Genomic DNA, 22,360 nt, shown 5'->3' with positions numbered 1-22,360 from the left:
GTTGTTCATATCTTCATCTTTTTTAAATTATCCTGTTGAAAGGACAATTTACAGTAGAAATGTGAGGCTTTTGCAAATGTCATGGGCACTGCTGGTGTGTTTCTGCCTTCATAAGTACAGCTTCCTTTACAAAGCTTAAAGGGGCTATGCTGTCATGCCCAGTAGGAGGCTTACCATCTGTGAGCTGGGGCGGGGGAAGTTGCCCCCTGTGCCATAGCCCCCTTCCATGAAGGGACTGACACCTGCCAGGCTTGTGGACCAGCCCTGGCTTTATGACCTTGAGCAGACCTTTAACTTCACTGAGCCTCAATACCATGCCCTGGAAAATAAAACAAGAAACTATTATCAAAATGACATGTACACAATGAATTACATTCCTCCCCTCTAGGTGGGTAGGGAACGTTACTATTTAAAGGAATAGTATATAAAGGCTTCTGAATACCCACCACCCTTCCTCCAGTTATTTAATAAATAAACTCTATGCTTCACCCTTAAAACCCAGATTTGTATATACATGTCTTATTTAGACAAGTAGATGCATGTCCTCCATCACGCTATACCATGCTGTCTGCCCATTCCTCCCATACACTCCAGCTGCACTGGTCTGCTCTCAGTGTCTAGAACTCAGTTTATTCTGGTCTGAGGGCCTGTGCCTTGCTACCTCCTGCGTAGAATTCTTCCTCTCCCTTCCTCCCTTCTTCCCATAATGCAGGACTCAGGTCAAATGACTCCTCCTTTCCAAAGCAACCTCTTCTGGCTGCCTTGGCTGAGGCCACTCTCCTCATCTAGAAACTCTCTATCTAGTCATCCGATTTTAATGACTTCATAGCACTTACCACTTCCCAGAATTATGTTTTTCACAGAGTTGTTTACTTGCCTATCATCTATCCTCCACAGCTAGAACGGAATGTAGAGGAACTTCATTCACTGCCGAATGCCCAGAGCCTAGAGCAGGGCCTGGCACACAGCAGGCACTCAACAGATAGCTGTTGCTGAGAGCCCAGTTGTAACTCATCTATTGCATCACAAGGGATGAACATTGTCGACTATTTTTACAATCTTGCTGAATAAGTTTTTTTATTACTTACCAACAAATTATTTGTGGCACTGCCTGTAATAAATATATAGCACTCATCAAGCTTTAGCTTTTGGGGGAAAGAGCTCCAGTTTTCTGCTTCAAACTGCCCCATCTCCACCCTGCAGATTACGGATGCTGGAGAACGCTGACATTTACAGTGACCTCACCTGAAGGGCAAATGGGTTTTTTTTTCCTCACAATTCTGTGAGGCTTTTAATAGCCACACCTGCCCATAGTTGTTGAGGGAGGAACTATGGAATTCACGGGGCTTCTTTCTTGGGGACTTATTTTGAGATTAATCAAAGCTCCACTTTCATTTGATTTTTGCCAATGCCTTCCCATCTCCTTTGCTATTACAACAGCCTGCAAAAATAACCCTGCACATAAATTATGCATCAAGTCTTTAAATATCCCGGTCTTTTTCTTTGCTTGCCCCACCTCCACTCAATGAGAAAGATTGCAGTGCTCTCACGAAGTACCTGTTGTCTCTGCTGTTGGACGTTTTTCCCTTGCGCTAGATTATTTTCTTTTCTGAAAGAAACTGATGTTTGATGAGAATCTTTCTTCAAAACAGTACACACACACACACACACGCTAGTGAAATATATTTTTAAAATGTAAAGTAGAAAGCTATGCTCAACATTAAGAAAAGACCTTTTGCTAGTGCCAGAAAGTTACAGAGAAAATCTTTCATTTGTGAGTGAAACTAAAATCGCGTGGTCTGTCAGAGTAACCAAACCAGCCTTAGAGGCTGCTTTCATTTAAAAAAATAATGGGAGTCGGTAGGGCTATGATAGCCAAGACCCTGACTCCTCCGTGAGCTCCCCGCTTAAATAAATCTGGGATCCTTGTTGGTTAACTATTTTATATGGTTTCCACACTACTATATATGAAATAGATAACAGGATTTACTGTCTAGCCCAGGACTCTATTCAATATCTTGTAATAACCTATAATGGAAAAGAATCTAAAAAAGAATACACACACACACACACACACATATATAACTGAATCGCTTTTCTGTACACCTGAACCTAACAGAACATTGTAAATCAACTATACTTCAATGAAAAGAAAAAATCTGGGAGCCACGCAGTGTGTCCCCATCTGTGAAGCTCACATGATCAGCTCAAAGATAAGACCCAGGGGCTGGTGAGCGCCCTGAGACATGGGTAGAAACAGAGCAAGCAGCAAGAAAGCAGAGTTTCTAGACTGGATCCCAGGATGTTGGGGACCCAAAATCTTTAAAACCTTTGTGATGTGTAAGCACAAAGAGACTGATGCAAAAACTTGTCCAGAACCTATAAACTATAAAAGCCAGAGGAGAAATAACTCAGAATGTAACTCCAACATTCCAATAGGAATGTCTGCACAAGCTAAAACTCACCTAAGACCCACACAGAAGGGGACTCAGGTTGAAAATGAGCTCACAGATTGGGATTGACATATACACACTACTATATATAAAATAGATATCTAATAAGAACCTACTGTATAGCACAGGGAACTCTACTCAATAGCCTATATGAAAAAAGAATCTAAAAAAAAAAAGAATGGATATATGTATATGTATAACTGATTCACTTTGCTATATACCTGAAACTAACACAGCATTGTAAATCAACTATACTGCATTAAAAACTTTTTAAAAATAGGGCCCCCCTGGTGGCGCAGTGGTTGAGAGTCCGCCTGCCGATTCAGGGGACACGGGTTCGTGACCTGGTCCGGGAAGATCCCACATGCCGCAGAGCAGCTGGGCCAGTGAGCCATGGCCGCTGAGCCTACGCGTCCGGAGCCTGTGCTCCACAACGGGAGAGACCACAACAGTGAGAGGCCCACGTACCGCAAAAAAAAAAAAAAAAAAAAATGTTCTTAAGTAATGAGAAAGAAATACAGGCGAAATTACCATACTAAACAAAAAAAGGAAGAAAAGAAAAAGAAAATAAGCTCACAGACAAAGACGACAAAATACCTGAGCAGCAGTCATCAGAGATACCCACATAGGAGGCATCTTACCTGAAGATCAGAAAATAGTTTAATTTGAAAGGGCACCACTCAATTCAGTAAGATGGGGCGGCAGGTAGGGGAGTGGGCAGCGCAAGGATTAGAAATAAAAAGGCAGAACAAGTTTGTACAGGTGTTGTGTTTATCTACATGGAGTGTAAGAACCGATAAGTTCCCATTCACAATAAGAACAAGAATCATAAGGTACTTGGGAACATATCTAATAAAAGACAAATGTGACCTTAGTGCAGAAATTGTCCAGTGTTATTGTAGGAGATAAACGATAAATGAAGATACATGAATAAAGACAAAGGTAAGCTTTGTTCATGAATGAAATAACTCAATATGTTAAAGATATAAATTCTCCCCAAATTCATCCATATAGTCAATATCACTGATTCTAAAAGTCACATGACAGTATTATCCAGGAATAGCAATTCAAGGTTAAAAAAATGTAACAAAAAGCAAAAATATCAAAACTCAAAATAAAGATACAGTAATTAAAGCCTTATGGCACTGGTGGAGGAACAGTTAAAAGAATTTGGTCAATAAGTCTGAATGGATAGCCCAGTAACAAAATAACTCATTAGGGGAATTTGGTATATAATAGGCAAATCATATATGGAATCTAAGGGAGTACAAAAAGGACTTTCATTTTATTAGTCACATTTCTATGTCTTACATTCTAAAATATGCAAAATTATAACAAAAACTTAGATTTTTGAATTCCAAACAGGTTATAGGTGTTTTTTATACTTAAGTTTTCCTAATAAAATTTTATAAAGAAAAAGTTAATATAACTCCAATTCTCTCTTTATTAAAGCAGGCAGATGGGAGGATCTGTAGACCAACAAATCAAATGCTTGAAATAAAGTGACTATATGTAGGAGAGCTAACATGTATTAAGAATCTACCCTCTTCCTGAGACTATGCCAGGTGTAGTGAATACGCTAGAGGAAGTCTCCTGGACATCAGTGAGGCAGAGGGATCCTGCTGCAGATGGCAGGAGAGAGGAGAGCATAACATTTCAAAAGGTGTGGTTCTGGATTAGTAAACCCTTCTCTAGAGGTTTAGGTGCAAATCTCTGTCACTTCTTTAGATAAAGCCCAAAAGGGCAGTTGGTAGAGGAATAAACTCATGCTTGGTTTTTATTTTAAGATGTTTGTTATTTACAGGATTTTTTAAACGACTGGCTAAACTGAATTGCAGAGCACGAATTCGATTGTTCTATAATTATGGAAGAACATACCTAGGAGCACAAAAGTTCAACTGGGAATCAAGCAGGAAAAGAGATAACTTGTGGATGCATGCATGATTTTAAAATACACCCTAGAGGAGATTTTCAAAGTCTATGAAAACCATTCAAATAGATACTTAGTGCTTTCTTATTTTAGAACCAAATGATCTTAACAGCATGATGAAGGAATGAGGAATATTATGGCTGAAAAAAATCACATTCTCTATATTTGTATGTGGGTACGTATATCCATACATATGAGAGAGAGTGTGTGTGTGTGTGTGTTTATGTGGGGGTGTGTGTGTTTAATTTAGCTGAACTCAGAAATGTGGTTCAGAGACTTTTTACATGGAGTTTCAGCATAAACAGCAATGGACTGACTTACTGGAAAAGATCAGGCCACTTTTTGAATGCTTTTTCTTCAGAATCAGAGATTTATAGTGAAATTCAGTGGGTCTAAACGCAAACATTCCATATTGCTGCCTTTTCTCAGCAAGGTTCTGCTTCATATTGGGTTTTGGAAGGAATGTGTTGAGAACCCCAGATCCAGAACCAGAGTGGTAAGTTAGCTGCAGACACTGCTTGGCCCGGCTGGCCATGGCCTCACTCCACCCCTATGCGTGTGACTCTGCTGAACATGGCTCCTCCCTGAAGCTCTCTCCTTGGTGTTGGTGTGTCCTTTGAGTTGGCTCAGCCAACCTGTCTAGACACTCTGTCTCCTTTGTCCCATCCTCAGCTTTCTTTTTCTCTCCCTTTCATGATCTGTCTTTGATCAGCTTGCTGCTGATTCACATCATCTACTTTTAAGTGAAGATTTCTCTCCTAACCTCCCGACACATACATTTAATTGTCCAGAGCTGAGGGTACCACTCTGAGAAGGTCCTGGTGGTCACACATGGTGATGAATCAATGCTGAGGACGTGATGGGCCGCGGTTTCTCCTGGCCCTCCGCCTGCTTTCTGTCCAGCTCTTCTTCCGAACACTGGTCCTACAGACCAACAGTGGCCCCAAGCGCAACACGGGATCCTGGGCTTCAGGCCCACAGGGGTGATGCTTCCACCGAGGCAGCTGTTTCCATAGAGGCAGGCTTCCACGAACTTCTCCACAGCCAGGGGAACTCGGAGGTGGGAGCAGCTAATTCCACCCAGGGCAGTTAAAGGAGGGCATCCAGAGGGGTGTTTGATTACATATTTTTACTTTTATATCCCTAAACTGTTACACATGTGCAGTGTTGTTCTGTTTGGGTTTGAAAGAGAATTTCAGGAAAGGGAAGAAAAGGCTGCAGTGCTATCATTTGTAGGGAGTTGTTATAGGATTCACTTAGTGAGTGAGTCTCAGCCTATTTTCTTCAAACAACTATAACATGATTAAAGTAGCTTGTTATTAGAGGGAGAGCTCTCCTGACACAACTGTTAGTCCCTTTCAGATCCTGAGAGCTGCCCCGCAGGAAGCCCATCTTGCTGGTAATTTGTGAGGAGGAAATGCATTTACAAGTGGCAACCTTGTTTATGAAGGGTTCTCTCTGTCTGGCTGAGGACAGTGACGCTCCCCTTTATTAAACATATTGAGAAGCATGACCAGTGTTTTTAAGGAATTGGTGCAAATCCTATGTTTTCCATTCTTCTGACTTCTCACAGAGCTCCACGTGCGCAGGCCTGCCCTTGCGCTCCTAGGATGGGGACTGTAGATCTCCCCCAGGACAGGCTCCATGCTGGCACAGATGGTGAACAGAAGGTCCTTCTGCCCCAAGGGACCACACAATCATGGTCCAGTGTGGAGGATTTCGTTTTTAGTAGATTTCGAACGTCTTACTTGGAACCTTAATAAAACTGAAGTCTATAAGACATAACAAAAAAAAAATAGTGGTTCTGACTGAAGCAAGGGAGTGAGACCTGGAGCCACCCTCTGGAACAAAATTTGAAGGAAACAGGTCTGATGAGTGAGGGTGAAGATGTTGCCTGAATTTTGGAACAAAATTTGAAGAGTCCTCAGCATGGTGTGGCCCATTACGCTGTTGACAGGAAATAATCAAGTCAGTCTCATCTCCTACATCCCTTCCTCCAGATATTGTCTTTTCTGTTCAAGTACACACCTCCAGAGATGGGGGTGGGGGTGCTATTCCATATGAAAGCTGTCTGTTCAACTTACATTCACTTTTAAAGTATGAAAGTTTACTCTATGTTCACTTTACTTTCCAATCTCTTTCCATCCATGTATGATGTCTGGATTCAAAACTTCACTCTGTGGAGACACATTCGTCCCCCTTCATTCCGATGGTTCTATCTGGGGCCCCTGTGGACTTCAGTTCTTCGCTTGTTCAGTCAATTTGCACTGTCCCTACTGCCTTGAAATTGCCCTAAGTCGTTGATGTGTGTGTGGTATAAACCCCATTAAGGTGCAAGCTCCTTGAGGACGTCTCGAATGCACCCTTGCTTTCTCTCTTCCCCTTCACATAAACTCACAGAGGTAGTGGCTGACTAGCTACCCTGTGGCATTGTCATTATCTGGGAAGGCATCCCAGTACCCCTGTCTCCAAAGAACGTGCTCTGGGTGCTTCCCTCTTTTGTTTTTGCAGCTTTTTCCAGACTGGAGTAAATTTTATTTTGTCTTCCTCAGTCTTTCAAGGGCAGTGACTTGTTAGCCATTCTTGTATCCCCAGTTCATCATGCAGTACTGGCCACAGAAGCTCGGTAAATATTTGGTGACGCGAAGACATCAGAGAAGGCTCTAATTTTCTACCCTGGTTTCTCCTGAGCTTCCTGCTGTCACAAACTCAAGAATGTCTTCAGGCCCAGCCTCCCTGTCATTTCTGGGTAGCACTTAGAGCAAAATAATCTTTAGCAAATGTAGGAGCACCTGTATCTGGAATCTTCCTCTTTCTCCAAGTGAAATCACAAGCTCTCCACTGAAGACTTTGCCTTCTCTGAGGGGCTATCATCTCATCTAGAGTGACCAACCATCCAAGTTTGCCAGAGACTTTCATGGTTTAAAAACTAAATATCCCACATGCTGGGTACCTGGGCCTCTAATTTATCTGTAATAGTTTGAGCTGGAGAAGGGCGATATAACTCTCTGTCCTCCTTTTTCTACCCACCACTCTCTTACATCACCATCCAGGAAACCAAGCACAAGCTCTCCAGTCCTAATCATTAGGAAGAGCCAGTGATACTTAACAACATCTGCTTCCTGTCCTGCAAAGATCCCTGTGGCAGAGAAACACAAATGCTGCTTACCCATTGATAACCAACAAAGGAGGGAAACTCCAGGAAGGAAAACAGTCTAATTAACCTGCCATATATGCAGATTCACTCAGTGCAATGCCTGGCACACAGTAACCAGTAACAATTTTTATTATTCCTATGTGCCAGATGCAGTCAGAGCAAATGGACCCTGCCCTCAATGGCCTCACACTCTATTAAGAGAGACAGGCAAGGGAAGAGATGAGTGTGTGTATTTTAAGGTAGAGCTGACTTGAGGTATTAAAAAATGTACCTGGCCATGTATCTATGAGGTACACAAAATTTTTTTGGAGTGAAAATTAATAGAAGGTTAAAGATCTGCAGGGTATGATGGGAGACCACGTGTGACCATCTGTGGAGCAGTGTGCCACTCGGTTTGTGAATGTTCAGATTTTCTTGTTTGTCCTCAGGGGCAGCTCTGGCTTATATTGTTTCTGATGGGCTTCTAAATCTTCTTTGTGGCTAAAATGAAATTCTGCTGCCTGTCTGGAAATGAAGCAGGAGGTTATTTCCCTAGATGCTCATTTCATTGATCTCAGAATATGTTTTTGAGTTTGGGGAACTCTCATCATCTATAGCTAATGGGGATAAGGTTTTAAAAGTGGTTTGTTCTCTGGCGCTTCTCTAATTAGGTCAATAAACAAATATACTAAAGAAATGCCGTCTGTGCAAGCTTTCGCTACCTGTGCGTCTAAAGATTGCCCTGGAGACCCTCACTTTAATCAGATTCAGCAGGGGGTCTACACACTTTCATTGCAGAATTTTTCAGTGTCCCATTTCAGACGTGAATTTAGGAAACTATCTAATACATGATGTCACAATGAAACATATAAAAATATAGAATTATTTTTTGTCCTTTGGACTAGATCCTCACTGAAGCTCTGCTTTTCGAATATTTATTCCTCAAATTTAGGGAATTCAGTCTTGTTTGTCACAACATTGTTGATAAGAGTAAAAATTGGCAATAGCTAGGATGTGAAAACATAGACTGGTGGTTAATCCATAGGACAGAATGCAGCCCGTTAACCTCTAGACCTATGTGTATACTGACACTGAAAAACCAGTTGGTAAGAGGATACGTACTTTACCAATTTATTTTTGAATACATATTTGATTAGAAATAAGGGTGGGCTATTAAGAGTGTTCACATAGTTTACATCTGAATTATGGGAATATGATGATTTTTTTCATATATGAATACTCTGTTTTCTGAATACCAGTAATCACTGGTATATGAGTAATGAGCATAATTAAAACTAAATAAAATAATATAAACTTGAAGGTGGAAATTATTTTCTGTTATAGCAGAAAATTGCTACTAACCCTAGTGTGCAGTGGACCCCGAAAGCGACTCAAAGTGGCAGGAGGTGCTGGAACCCTGGAGACCGAGTTCTGCTCCCTCATTTCATGATGGAAACCAAAGCCCTTGCAAGCCAAATGTCTTGCTCTAAGCCCTATGGTTCATTAGTGCAGTAACCGGGTTTCCTGACTCACATTTGAATAGCTTTCACATGTCTCACAGTCTTAATGAGGACTGCTCACTTAAGTCCATCAACTTTGTGGCTCGCATACAGCTAGAAAACTTTGAAGAACACAGAATAACATTTTTTTTTTACATCTTTATTGGAGTATAATTGCTCTACAATGGTGTGCCAGTTTCTGCTTTATAACAAAGTGAATCAGCCATACACACACACACATGTCCCCATATCTCTTCCCTCTTGCATCTCCCTCCCTCCTTTTGTCTCTGTTTATTCATTTTTCTTCTGCCCTACCCAGGTACGTGGGGAGTTTCTTGCCATTTGGGAGGTCTGAGGTCTTCTGCCAGCGTTCAGTAGGTGTTCTGTAGGAGTTGTTTCACGTGTAGATGTATTTCTGGTGTATCTGTGGGGAGGAAGGTGATCTCCGCGTCTTACTCTTCTGCCATCTTCCCCTCGTCCCCCCCCAGAGTAACTTTTAAATGCAATCAGTACTCACTAACAAAAATGTGGAAACTTTTTGGAAATTCCTGGCAGCAGCCAGGCTTGAGCTGTGAGGCTGACACATCTGGGGTTGGGCTGGGACAGTTGGGTGACTGGATCCTCTCTCCACCCAGTGTCCTCCTCCAGCAGGATGGTGCAAGCTTGTGCATGTGGCTCCATCAACAGTGAGTAAACAGACACCAAAAAAGAAAAAAACAAATGAAAGCTTGTCATTTGTGACAACATGGATGGACCTTGAGGGCATCATGCTAGGTGGAATAAGTCAGACAGAGAAAGACAAATACCATATGACTTCACACGTGTATGCAATATTAGAAAACAAAGAAAATTCATGAACAATCCAAACCAAAACAGACACATAAATACAGAGAACAGAATAGTGGTTATCAGATGAGGAGGGGAGTGAGGTAGGGCAAAATAAGTAAAGGGTATCAACTCTAGGGTGATGTATGGAAACAATTTTTGGCGGAGAGCAAGCTGTAGATTATACGGAGGTAGAAATATAATGTACACATGAAACTTACGTACCTCAATAACATCAATCTTTTAAAAAAAATGGGTGAGTTTCTCCGCCAAGAAAGGGGAGGCTGGACCGTTCCAGAAATTTACCAAAGCCTGCACCAAACTATGGCTGGGAAGTGTGTGTGTGTGCAAGTGTTATAAGAGCATTGGTTATAATTCAGAAAAAGATTCTCAGAAGTTTAAAAGAATGAGGACAAGTGCTCTCTTCAGCAGCACAGGTACTAAAATTGGAACCATTCAGGGAAGATTACCATGGCCCCTGTGCAAGGATGACAAGCAAATTAGTGTAGCGTTCCATATTTTTATATAAAATAGATAATCAACAAGGACCTACTGTATAGCACAGGGAACTCTACTCAACACTCTGTAATAACCTATATAGGAAAAGAATCCAAAAAAGAATAGATATATGTACATGTATAACTGAATCACTTTGCTCTACACCTGAAACTAACACAACGTTGTTAATCACCTATACTCCAATATAAAATTTAAAAAAAAAAAGAATGAGGACGAGATCTCCAAGACCCTTTCCAGCTCTGTAATCCTATTAGAAAATAAATATCGATAAAAGTCTTAGCAAAACAGACAAAACAAAACAGAAAAAAGAAAAAACAGTAAGTGGAAATGTAAGACCTCTTAAAGACCAGACATGAAACTGGTACACTGCTATTTTCATCACATTGCTAGTCAAAGTCAATGGCAAAGCCAGCCCAGATGCAAGGGATAAGGAAACAGATTCTGCTTCTTGATGGGAGGAACTACAAAGAATTGTGGCCATGTTTGCTATCTATTACAACTACATAAGGAAAGTGATCACTTCCAACAAGAATAACCTAGTATGACCCTGTATTCTTCAGGGTACCCAGACTCTAAAGATGAGCTTACATATGAAGATGGACCAATTAAATAGTATATAAGAATTAAATCCCAGACTTGGGATTTGGACTTGGGCAGAACAAAAGCAGAACTGAGACCCTTAGCCATGATTCTTCACCACTCAACTCAAAGAGCAGCTCTTCCAAGTTGTTATTCATATGCCCAAACCAAATATTACCAAGTACCTTCCTTTGAGCCCCCCTAGCAATACATGTGTCATCTGCAATAGTCCTTATCTTACCTTACTATGTAGTAAAATCATTTTTCTACCTTGATCCCCTAGTCTCAATTTAGGCTACTTGAGGACAGGCACTGCAACTTGTCAATCATTACATCTCCTAAGCACCAGGCACAGGAAGCACAATGGAGTACACTTGCTACACTTTAAAGACATTTGCATGGATATTTATAACTAAATTTGGTCTCTAGTTTTTTTTTCTATTGTGCTAGATTGGGCAGACTTTTTAAAGAATGTGTATCTGCCTGATAAAAATAATTTGGAAACTTTCTGTTTTGTACCAGTAAATCATTCAAATATGGTAAATTATATGGCACATTCGTGTAGGCATCTTGGATTGAAAGTGTATGGCTTGCTGCTCCTCTAATCAACCTAGTTGCACCTTAGCCATTTTCTTTTTTGTTTTGTTTTGTTTTTTTAAATATTTATTTATTTATTTATTTGGCTGTGTTGGGTCTTAGTTGTGGCACGTGGGATCTTCGTTGCGGAATGTGGGATCTTTTTAGTTGCAGCATACAGAATCTTTAGTTGCGGCATGTGAACTCTTAGTTGTGGCATGCATGTGGGATCTACTTCCCTGACCAGGGATCGAACCTGGGCCCCCTGCATTGGGAGCATGGAGTCTCAGCCACTGGACTACAGGGGAGTCCCCACTACTACCTCATTTTAAACAAATAGAGCCCAGTAAACAAGGAAACCATTTTCACGAGGACATGTTTCTCATGACGTCTTGTTACCCAATGCACAGTGCCAAACAAACCGAAATCAGAGTTTGGAGCAGAGCGAGTTTTATTGCAGGGCCATGTAAGGAGACGGGTGGCTTGTGCCCCACAAACCCCAAACTCCTTGGAGGGTTTCAGCAAAGCACTTTTAAAGGCAAGGTGAGGGAGGGGCCTGGTCAGTTGTTGCAAACTTCTTGGTGTCAGAATCCTTTGTTCTTACATCTGTCCGTGTAGGTCAGGTCATGATGTTCCTGTAAACCTCCAACAAGACAAATGTTATTCTCTGTTCTGCCACTTCTTTTCTCTATATGTGAATGGACTCTTAAAGGTCTAAAGCCTTGAGAATGAGTTATGCTGTTTATTGCAGGCTATAGGCAACATCCTTTTTTTAAACATTATTTTATTTATTTATGTTTAGCTGCATTGGGTCTTCGTTGCTGCACATGGGCTTTCTCTAGTTACGGCGAGCGGGGGCTACCCTTTGTTGCAGTGCACAGGCTTCTCATTGTGGTGGCTTTTCTTATTGCGGAGCATGGGCTCTAGGTGCATGGGCTTCAGTAGTTGTGGCATGCAGGCTCAGTAGTTGTGGCTTGTGGGCTCTAGAGTGCAGGCTCAGTAGTTGTGGTGCACGGCTTAGTTGCTCCGCGGCATGTGGGATCTTCCCGGACCAGGGCTCGAACCCATGTCCCCTGCATTGGCAGGCGGATTCTTAACCACTGCACCACCAGAGAAGTCCGATAGGCAACATCCTTTTACAAAAGATGCAAAGCCAGAACGACTAAGCACAGGAAGCAGAGCACAAAGGTTTAAACTAAAAGGAACCGACCTAATATGGAGTCAGATTTGTTCTTCCCTATTACAGTCTCACAGCGTTCTTTGGGACTTTAACTTATGTTTCAAAATACATATATCAATAAAATATATAAAGTCACTCATTTCCAGTTTTGGAATCCACCCTGTGAGGAACACCTCCTCCGGCAAGTGGAGAGTAGCAAGATGAAGTGCAAAGGGGAAGAGTGTGAATGGCTGTGGTTCTTCTGTGTCTCCACTACCTTAGCCATTTTCTCATTGGGCATCATCTGCTCTGTACCAATCCCTCCCCACCCCCATGCATCTACATATTACAGGAACACAGAAATTGTACATGTAGGGCTACAAAAGTCAAATGAACATCATGTCACTGTGAATAGCAGGTATCTGAAAGCTTCCATGTTCACCTTCAAGTTGGGGAACAAATTAGAGAAAGAAAAGGAGTGTCACAGGCTTTGGAGAGCATGTTATACTCCACTGCAAAGTGAAAAATGCATTTGCTGAAAGCAAGCTGCCACGACTCATGAAAAGCTATCAGGGCTCTGAGTCCAATTAGAGAGAAAAATATCAGTAGTGATCCACTGCCTCGTTAGAGGAATTCATGTTCCTGATACAGTTCACAATATTCTTAGAGTTTTTCTTGATCATTTTCTGGAAAAATTGCACAGCCCCAACTCTCCCAAATTGTGTAGTTAAATTGAGATCAGTAGTTTAACAATGAAGGGAGTTACAAATCAATCTCATCGAAGAGGAAAACACATCCCTTGGATAGAAAGTGAGCAAAAATACCAGCCAGACATCTCACTCTTGTCAGATATTCACATGTTTATTTTATCTCTTTAAAAAATCTAGGTGAGGACCATGATCTTCCAGTTTTTATTCAGACCTGAATATCAAAACAGGTATCTGGTTCCATTTTTCTTGTTTTGATAAATAAAACTGTGCCCTTAGGTTTAGAAGACTTAAGTCTGTGTTCCAGCTCTCTCTTACTCGCCTCATGACTTGAGAGAACCATGTCACTTCCCTGAATTGTTCTTCATCTTTGAAAAGAGATTGGACTTGCCAGTGTGTGTGCTTGATATATATATGGCTATCAAACAATCATGTGTAATCCAGCAATTACATATAATTAAGCAATTACATGTAGCAGACACTGGGCCAAGTGCATCAACTCTGTGTCTCTGCTTTTTAGAGACAAGGATACAGGGGCTTAAAGAGGTTTAGGTACTTTTGCCCAATCTTAACTCTTATTCAGAGCCACGTGAAACACAAGCTCTTGACCTAGAAGGACTCTAGAACCAAATAAATTTGGGAAATACCACATCCTATATTCTCCTTTTGGGAATTTACATTTCACATTAGTTTAATGAAAGGTTCTGGGAAGTCCTGAAGCAAAGACACCAGTTTATCCCAGCGTTTTTCAAATAGTTTGGTTATAGAGCTGTCTTTTTCATGTAATACCTAGCAACATCCCAAAGGATAATCAACTAAGAATCAGAAAATATTTGAGTTCCAGTTCTAAACATAAGTGCCTAAATGTATCACTTGAAAATCACTTAAACTTTATAAGCCTCGGTTCTCATTACTAAACTAGCGAAACACCTACCTCAGCAAAGCATGTATATGAATTAAATAAGATGCCATATGGGGAGGCTTTTTTTTTTTTTTTTTTTTTTATTTATTTATTTTTGGCTGCATTGTGTCCCCGTTGCTGCGCACGGGCTTTCTCCAGCTGCGGCTTGTGGGCTGTAGGCACGCGGGCCTCAGTAGCCGTGGCACACGGGCTCCGTTGCTCCGCGGCACGTGGGATCCCCCCAGACAGGGCCTGAACCCGTGTCCCCTGCATCGGCAGGCGGACTCCCAACCACTGCGCCACCAGGGAAGCCCTGGGGAGGCTTTTTTATAAATAATGAAATATTACACAAATACAGTGTGTTATTATCATTAATTCAGTTCTTTGGACATGAAATATGAGAAATGGTCATATTTCACTCAGTCATTCATAAAACCCACTCCTTTTTCTCTCTTTTTTTTTCTTTAATCGTCAAGTCCACTCCAAAGCACTATCCAAACAGCAAAATAATTGAATCCCATTAAAGGCCTTTTTCTCTTACACTCATTTTACATGAGTCTCTATTCAATCTTGACATTTTAAATGATTACCCTAAAAATTAATTCTGTAAAATCCACAAGTCTTATTTGAGACTGCTTTAAATTAAATACATACATAAGCCTGGTATTGTTTCAACAAATTGATAAACACATTACCTGTGCATAACCAACTGTGTTCTAGAAGTTTAGCACATCTAATTTTTTATTCTTGTTGCTCGTCACCTGTTTTTTTTCCTACTATTGCTATCATGTTCTATATCTCCTCTACCTATTCTAAAACACTGCTATTTCACTACTGTGTGTTGAATTAAGATTGAAAATTCAGCATGAGAAAAATCCTTCTCTAGATTCAAGGAGTTTAATGATCAGAGTACTATCAAGCATTGTGTGTGTATACTATTATGGCCTGCAGACCAAACCAAATTCTACCTTCCTCCTGTTTTTGTACAGTCCAGGAGTTAAGAATAGTTTTTATATTTTTTAATGGTTGAGAGGGGGAAAAGGAAATATACTGTGAAAATTATATGAAATTCAGATTTCAGTGTCATTAAGTTTCTCTGGAATACAGCCACACCTATTTGTTTACATATTGTCTGCAGTAAGCCTGCTTTCACACTATAAGAGCAGAGTTGAGTAGTTGGGACAAGAGACAGTAAGCTTCACAAAACCTAAAACGTTTACCCTTTGGTCCTTTATAAAAAAAAAAGTGTGCTTACTTCTGCCTTATGCTCAGTCTTTTCATACGATGGGTTTTGCCTGAGTAAATATAGGTACTCTACTGAGCAGACATCTGGGGACAGATTTGGGGGAATAAGCTTGATTAGCTTTTTAACTTTACTTAACCTGTAAAAGAAGGCAGTATGGTTTAGTAGAAATCTCAGGGCTTTGGACCTGGCTATGAACCTGGCCACTGGGTTTCTTAGCTGTCTGTCCTTGGATACACCGTTTGAACATTTTCAATCTCAGCTTCCTTCTCTATAAAATCAGACTTATATGATTATAGTCTGGTACCTACCACTAAGCAGTCTTCTGAAAAGCATCTGTTTCCCTCTCAGAGTCCCAGCAAGGGCTATGAGGAATGCATTACAAATGCACTCCAACAATTTGTTTTGCAATCTAGACCACAAAACAACTGAAAAGTAAGGAGCAGAGCAGCCCCCAGCCTGCTTCCTGCAGCTTATTCACAGCACTTTTCAGGTCTACCTGACTGGAAAATAATATATTTCAGAAAGATCATTTAGTTTAGCCTTTCCTTCTTATAAACGATTACCTGGTTACATGAGCTTCTCACTGGAAACGTGCTTCAGGGGCCACATTTCCAGTGGGCAGGGGGACTTTAGCCTCACCTCTGCATTCTAGGATTCTCTCAGTGGTGTCATGTTCTTGAATAGTTGTTAGTTGTTCTTATTGTGAGGAGGAGTGAAGTTAGGAACAACCTATGTCATTATGTTGGTGACATCAGTTCTGGGATTCTCGATTGACAATTTTTTTTCCTCTAGCACTTTGAATACATCATTCCACTGCCTTCTGGTATCCATTATTTCTGCTGAGAAGTCAGATGTTAATCTTACTGTGTTCCCTTGTTAATACCGAATCATTTTTCTCCTGATGCTTTTCCAGATTTTCTCGTCATCTTTGGCTTTTAGCATTTTTGCTGTGATGTGTCTATTTGCGTCTCTTTGAAAATTTATTCTACTCGAAGTTTGCTGAGCTTCCTAGATGTGTAAGTTAGTGTTTTTCCATTCATTTAGGATGTTTTCATCCCCATTATTTCATCAATATTTTTTCTACTGTTTTCACTTCTCTGTTTCTGGTACTCTCATCATACACATATTGGCACATTTAATGCACCAGTGTTTCTCTGAGGCTCTGTTCATTTTTCTTTATTAATTTTTTCTCTTTCTTCTTCAGATTACATAATCTCCATCGGTCTATCTTCAAGGCTGCTAATTGTTTCTTCTGCCAGTTCAAATCTTTTGTTAAGTCCCTCAAATGAATTTTTATTTCATTTATTCTACTTTTCAATTCAAGAAATTCCACTTTTCCCTTTAGTATGATTTCTGTCTCATTACTGATATTTCCTACTTTATGGAACAGTATTGTCATACCTTCCTTTACTTCTTTAATCATCGTTTTCTTTAGTTCTTTAACATTTTTATAATGGCTCCTTTGAAGTCTTTTTATATTTTATCTGACATCTGGTCTCTTTTAGAAGCAGTTTCCATTGCCTGCATTTTATGGTATATGGGTCATACTTTGCTATTTCTTTGCACTCCTCATAAATTTTTTGTTGGAAACTGGATATTTTAGATAAAATATTATAACAACTGGCTGGATATAGGTACTCCCCTTCTTAGACTTGCTATTTGATTTTTTATTTGTCTAGTGACTGGCTGGATTATTTTATTGAAGTCTGTCCCCTCATCTTGCAGTGTTAAGCCTCTGATGTTGTCCTTAGTGGGGTGCAGAATTGGGTATGCCCACAGTCACCCTGGAATAAGAGTGGTCTGGTGAGGGGTCTCTTTGACTGTCTCTTTCCCTGACACACTCATGAATTTCATGTATGCCAGACACATTCCCATCCAGGGCATTTCACCTTTGCCCTCTTCCTGAAAGATTCTTCCTCCACAAATTGCCATGGCTTTCTTTCTCATTTCATTCAGGTCTTGGGTCAAATGTTATTTCCAGATAAAACCTTCCCTGGAACATCTGTATAGAATAGCAGTCCCTCTTTGGTTGCTTCCTTGTTTTATTTTTTCCCATAATACTTACACTGACTGGCATGATAGCATGACTTTTTTTTTATCTCATACCCTAGAATGTAAGATTCACAAAACATGAGCTTTGCCTCCTCCATTCACAGTTATATCAATTCTAGAGCCTAAAACAGTTCTTGGTACATAGTAGGCACTCACCAAGTATTTGTTATTAAATTACTGAAAAAATATAAATGAATGCTATCTCCCTATACTAGACATTAAAAGTGGGGGAAGTATACTCTAGGAAGAAGACCAAGACAAAGAAAATTTTGGATGCAGAGACACCAAAGGCTTCCCACTTCTGCCTTCATGGACTTGCTCCTCTGACTGTCTGAGGAAGTCACTCCTTATTCCATTGCTTTAATATTTCACAAATTTCAAGCAGCAAGTCAGTAGAGAGGAGGAACTGGTACAGGAGGAGAAAGTAATTTGACCATGTTTCATTTTCACAGGCACACTCATTCTCAGGGGAAATGTTACATGTATGTTTCTGCAAAATGCTTGCATATAGCTCTGTGCAACAGGTCACTTCTCTGGTTCAAATCCTTCAGAGATTCCCCTTTTTCCCCCAGAAGAAAACCCCAGATCCTTAATATGATTAAAATGTCCTGTAGGATCTGGCCTCAGTCTTCCTCTCAAAGTGTGTTTCAGGCTACCTGATTCCCAACTTGACTGGACTCCCTTCCATTCCCCAGATGCTTTCTCAGCACCTTTATAGACTTGGTCCTGCACCCTGCTAACTTTCCCCTTCGGACATGGCCTAACTAACCTTAATTCACATTTCAGGTCTCAACTCAAATGTTACTTCCACCAGGGTTCTTCTGACTTTAAACTAAATAGTCCCCTGTATTATTTAGGGTAAATCTAGCTGCTATAACAAATAGACGTCAGCACAGAAATGGCTCAAACCCAGTAGAATTACATCTCACTCATGTAGCCATCCAAGGCAGGATAATTCAAGTACACAGGCTGATGTGGTTGTCAACTTCTTCAATGCATGGCTTCCAGGAGGCTTTATGAGCCAGACCCAAAATTGGTACACATCACATCTTCTCACATTCCGTTATCGGTCCTAGGACCATGCAAGGGAGATGGGGAAATATAGTCCAGCTGCATTCCCAGGAGAAGAGAATTTGGATTTTGGCAAGTGGTAGCAGATTCTGCCACCGGGCTCCCTTCTCCTCCCCCTCCATTATGTATTCCTATAGCACCTGACTTCACTGTCACAAAGCTCAAGGCATGCTATATGTGAGACTTAACAAAGTCCATAAAGGCAGGGACTGGGTCTGCCTATTTCCCCTCTATACCCCTACAAGCCTTGGCACTTAGTGGGCTCTCAGTAAATATTATATTGAACTATGTGGAATTGTTGCTTTGTCATAAAGTGGCTAATGTCCACAATTTTGAAGAATAGCCTTTAAGGCACCCTTTTTTTTTTAAATTAATTTTTATTGGGCTATAGTTGCTTTACAATGTTGTGTTAGTTTCTACTGTACAGCAAAGTGAATCAGCTATACGTTTATATATATCCCCTCTTTTTTGGGTTTCCTTCCCATTTAGATCACCACAGAGCACTGAGTAGAATTCCCTGAGCTATACAGTAGGTTCTCATTAGTTACCTACTTTATAGATATAAAACATATATAGGTATATGTGTCAATCCAAATCTCCCAATTCATCCCACCCCCTCTTTCCCCACTCGGTGTCCATACGTTTTTTCTCTATGTCTGTGTCTCTGTTTCTGTTTTGCAAATAAGATCATCTATACCATTTTTCTAGATTCCACATATATGCATTAATATACGATTATTTGTTTTTCTCTTTCTGACTTACTTCACTCTGTATGACAGTCTCTAGTTCCATCCATATCTCTACAAGTGACCCAATTTTGTTCCTTTTCTATGTCTGAGTAATATTCCATTGTATATATGTACTACATCTTCTTTATCCATTCCTCTGTTGATGGGCATTTAGGTTGCTTCCATCCTGGCTATTGTAAATAGTGCTGCAATGATCATTGGGGTGCATGTGTCTTTTTGAATTATGGTTTTCTCTGGGTATATGCCCAGTAGTGAGATTGCTGGGTCATATGGTAGTTCTATTTTTAGTTTTTTAAGGAACCTCCATACTGTTCTCCATAGTAGTGGCTGTATCAGTTTACATTCCCACCAACATTGCAAGAGGGTTCTCTTTTCTCCACACCCTCTCCAGCGTTTATTGTCTGTAGATTTTTTAATGATGGCCATTCTGACTTGTGTAGGATGATATCTCATTGTAGTTTTGATTTGCATTTCTCCAGTAATTAGTGCTGTTGAACATCTTTTCATGTGTTTGTTGGCCATCTGTATGTTTTCTTTGGAGTTAAGGCACACCTTTTACAGATGGGCTGTTCAGCAGAGCATTTCCCATGGGTTAGTGGAATGCTATTTCACAGGACTGGAAGGTTTTATAGCTTGCTTCTTTTCCACTTATGCCTTGTTAGGTAATTCCAATTTCTTGCCAGGGAAACACTTGTAGAACAATGCGTTTTACAGACTAACTGTGAGGTCATGCAGCCTTTGGAAATTTGGTGGAGGTGGGGAGACACACACAAACCTCCACATGGGTTGAGGAGAAAGTTTTGTCATGCATGCTAATGAATGACAGACCTTCAGTTCTGTCCCAGTTAAGCAAATATTGGTTCAGCATCTACTGTGTATCAGGCACTGGGTCCAGAGCCAAGGACACAAAGATGATTACTTCCTTGAAAGAGCTTGTACACTTGCAAGGGGTTCACAGTCAGCTTGTTTTGGAAATATCCCTTAGGCACTTTTCAGAAGAATGAGCAGGACAAGAGAAGAAACCATCTGGGAGTTGATTTTAATATAGTCCAGGCAATAGATGGTGTCCTAAATTGTTTTCCTTCACAGATTTTTCTTTGTTTAACTTTTAGGGGGACAGAAGGTGGGAGTAGAGGTGGTCACAGGAAGGGTGAAGGAGAAGCACAACTATTCAAAGACAGCATCGTCCTTCACCTGCTAGCGAGGAAAGCTGCTGAGGTACAGAAAGGGGAAGCTACCATGCCGATCACATCCCGGCATGGTATGCTGTGCTTAGACAGTGCTTCAGCTGAGAAGCTCCCCACCACTTTCCAATCCCTTAAAATAAAGAATTCTGCCACTGAAATTGAGCAGAATCGGATCATAACCATGTCAGAAACTGAGGCTGTGCAGCCTTTCCTGGCATCCTTTATCCTTAGGCTCTACCTTACTCCTTCCAAGTGTGGTGCAGTGAAAGGGGATGGAAAGCCCACTCCAGGGTGTGTGCGTTCCATCATTTGTCAAGCAGGAGCAGTTTTCTTGCTGGTCTTTGTTGCTCTCTGGCTCTGAGCTAAAAATAGACTTTCCAAAGAAAGCTCCCTTTAGGTGGTCCTACCAAGGCAATTTACATTATCATCTCCCAGCTTCAAGACTAATTTGGAACAGTCCTGCATTTGATATGCTCCATTTTTTTTCAGGGGTGGCTGCTTTTTCACAACAGACTCCAAGGAAGTACTCACCCCAGTGATCTCAAATCTTGAGGCTGGAATTAGGATGGAGGTGAGGGTGGGGCTGGGACAGTTTAGGTGTCATGTAAATTCCAGTTGGATTCTCTGCACGGGGCTCTCAGACTCTTCTGCCCACTTTTTGTCCTATGTTAAAGTTTAAAATATCTGCCCACACGATCATGCCCCTCTGCCTTTCTACTAAACCCCGTAACTCTGGGGGGGGCCCAATTCTCTTTTAATGTTCATGGGGTGATGAGTCAGCTGCAGATTATTCTGCCATTGTCACTGTTGAGGAGGCTGAAAGAGCATCACGTCAGGGCGCAAAGATCCTCGAGGCCGTCCTCAGACTGGATGCATGTCCTACCCTGGTCATTCTAAGTGATGTCAAGGAGGCTGAGCTTGAAACCTGTTTTCCTAGCTGCCTGCACGGTTGTGTGGACAGGTGGCAGTGTGTGTGAGTACCTGAGTCCTCGGCGGTGAAGAAAAAGATGTCAGTGTAGATCCCAGCCGAGTGACCCCTTTCTGTGGCATGACTCTACTCACAGGTCTGACTTCTCTTACCAAAGGGTGTGTGTATAATCAGTCACATTATAAAAAGAGCTTTCAAAGACAATTTTATTATTCAGTCATTTTGACAACTACGGAGGATGACTTAAATTGTAAAGATGAGGAAATGAAAACTCAGGAGAGTTTACTGTGTTGTCTGAGTTCAAACTGGCCCACATTTCAGACATCAGAGTACGGAAAATAAAATTGATAATAATTTTGGTGACACTATTTGGTAATATGTCTCCCCATTCAGAAACAAGATAACTCTCACCACTTATTAAAATCTCTAGTTTTGTACTCTGTTTACTCCTTCAGCAGTTACAGACTAAGTGCCTAGTGTGTGCATCAGGCATGTAGTAGCTTTTGTTGTTCTTGTTGTGTTTTATTTCATTTATTATATGTAAGTTCTGCATAATTTTATGAACTCTGTTTCTTAATATTTTTTAAAAGTATTCTTACCATTTGAATAGGGCCTGATTTGCTTTATATTTCTCATTTATTACATGCAGAGAGAAAACCTGTTGCCATTTACACTTTGATTTTCTAACTAACCACCCAATTGAACTCTCTAATAAGTTTTTGGGGATTTTTGTTTGGTCTTGTTTTATTTTCAGTATTTTTTATTGAGGTATAATTGATTTACAATGTTGTGTTAATTACTGCTATACGGCAAAGTGATTCAGGTATATATATATATATATAT

General features: G+C 40.7%; 1 non-coding gene across 1 annotated transcript; it reads left to right on the top strand.

Moving 5' to 3' along the window:
• Positions 1–10,259: 10,259 nt before the first annotated feature.
• On the top strand, positions 10,260–10,366 carry LOC132528350 (U6 spliceosomal RNA). Its single transcript, XR_009543220.1, has one exon. It is a non-coding gene; the product is annotated as a U6 spliceosomal RNA (small nuclear RNA).
• Positions 10,367–22,360: the final 11,994 nt, after the last annotated feature.

This window comes from Lagenorhynchus albirostris, chromosome 10, assembly GCF_949774975.1.
Source record: "Lagenorhynchus albirostris chromosome 10, mLagAlb1.1, whole genome shotgun sequence".
Taxonomy (NCBI): Eukaryota; Metazoa; Chordata; class Mammalia; order Artiodactyla; family Delphinidae; genus Lagenorhynchus; species Lagenorhynchus albirostris.
The sequence above is the reverse complement of the archived record's forward strand: the minus strand, read 5'-3'. Positions and strand labels throughout refer to the sequence as shown.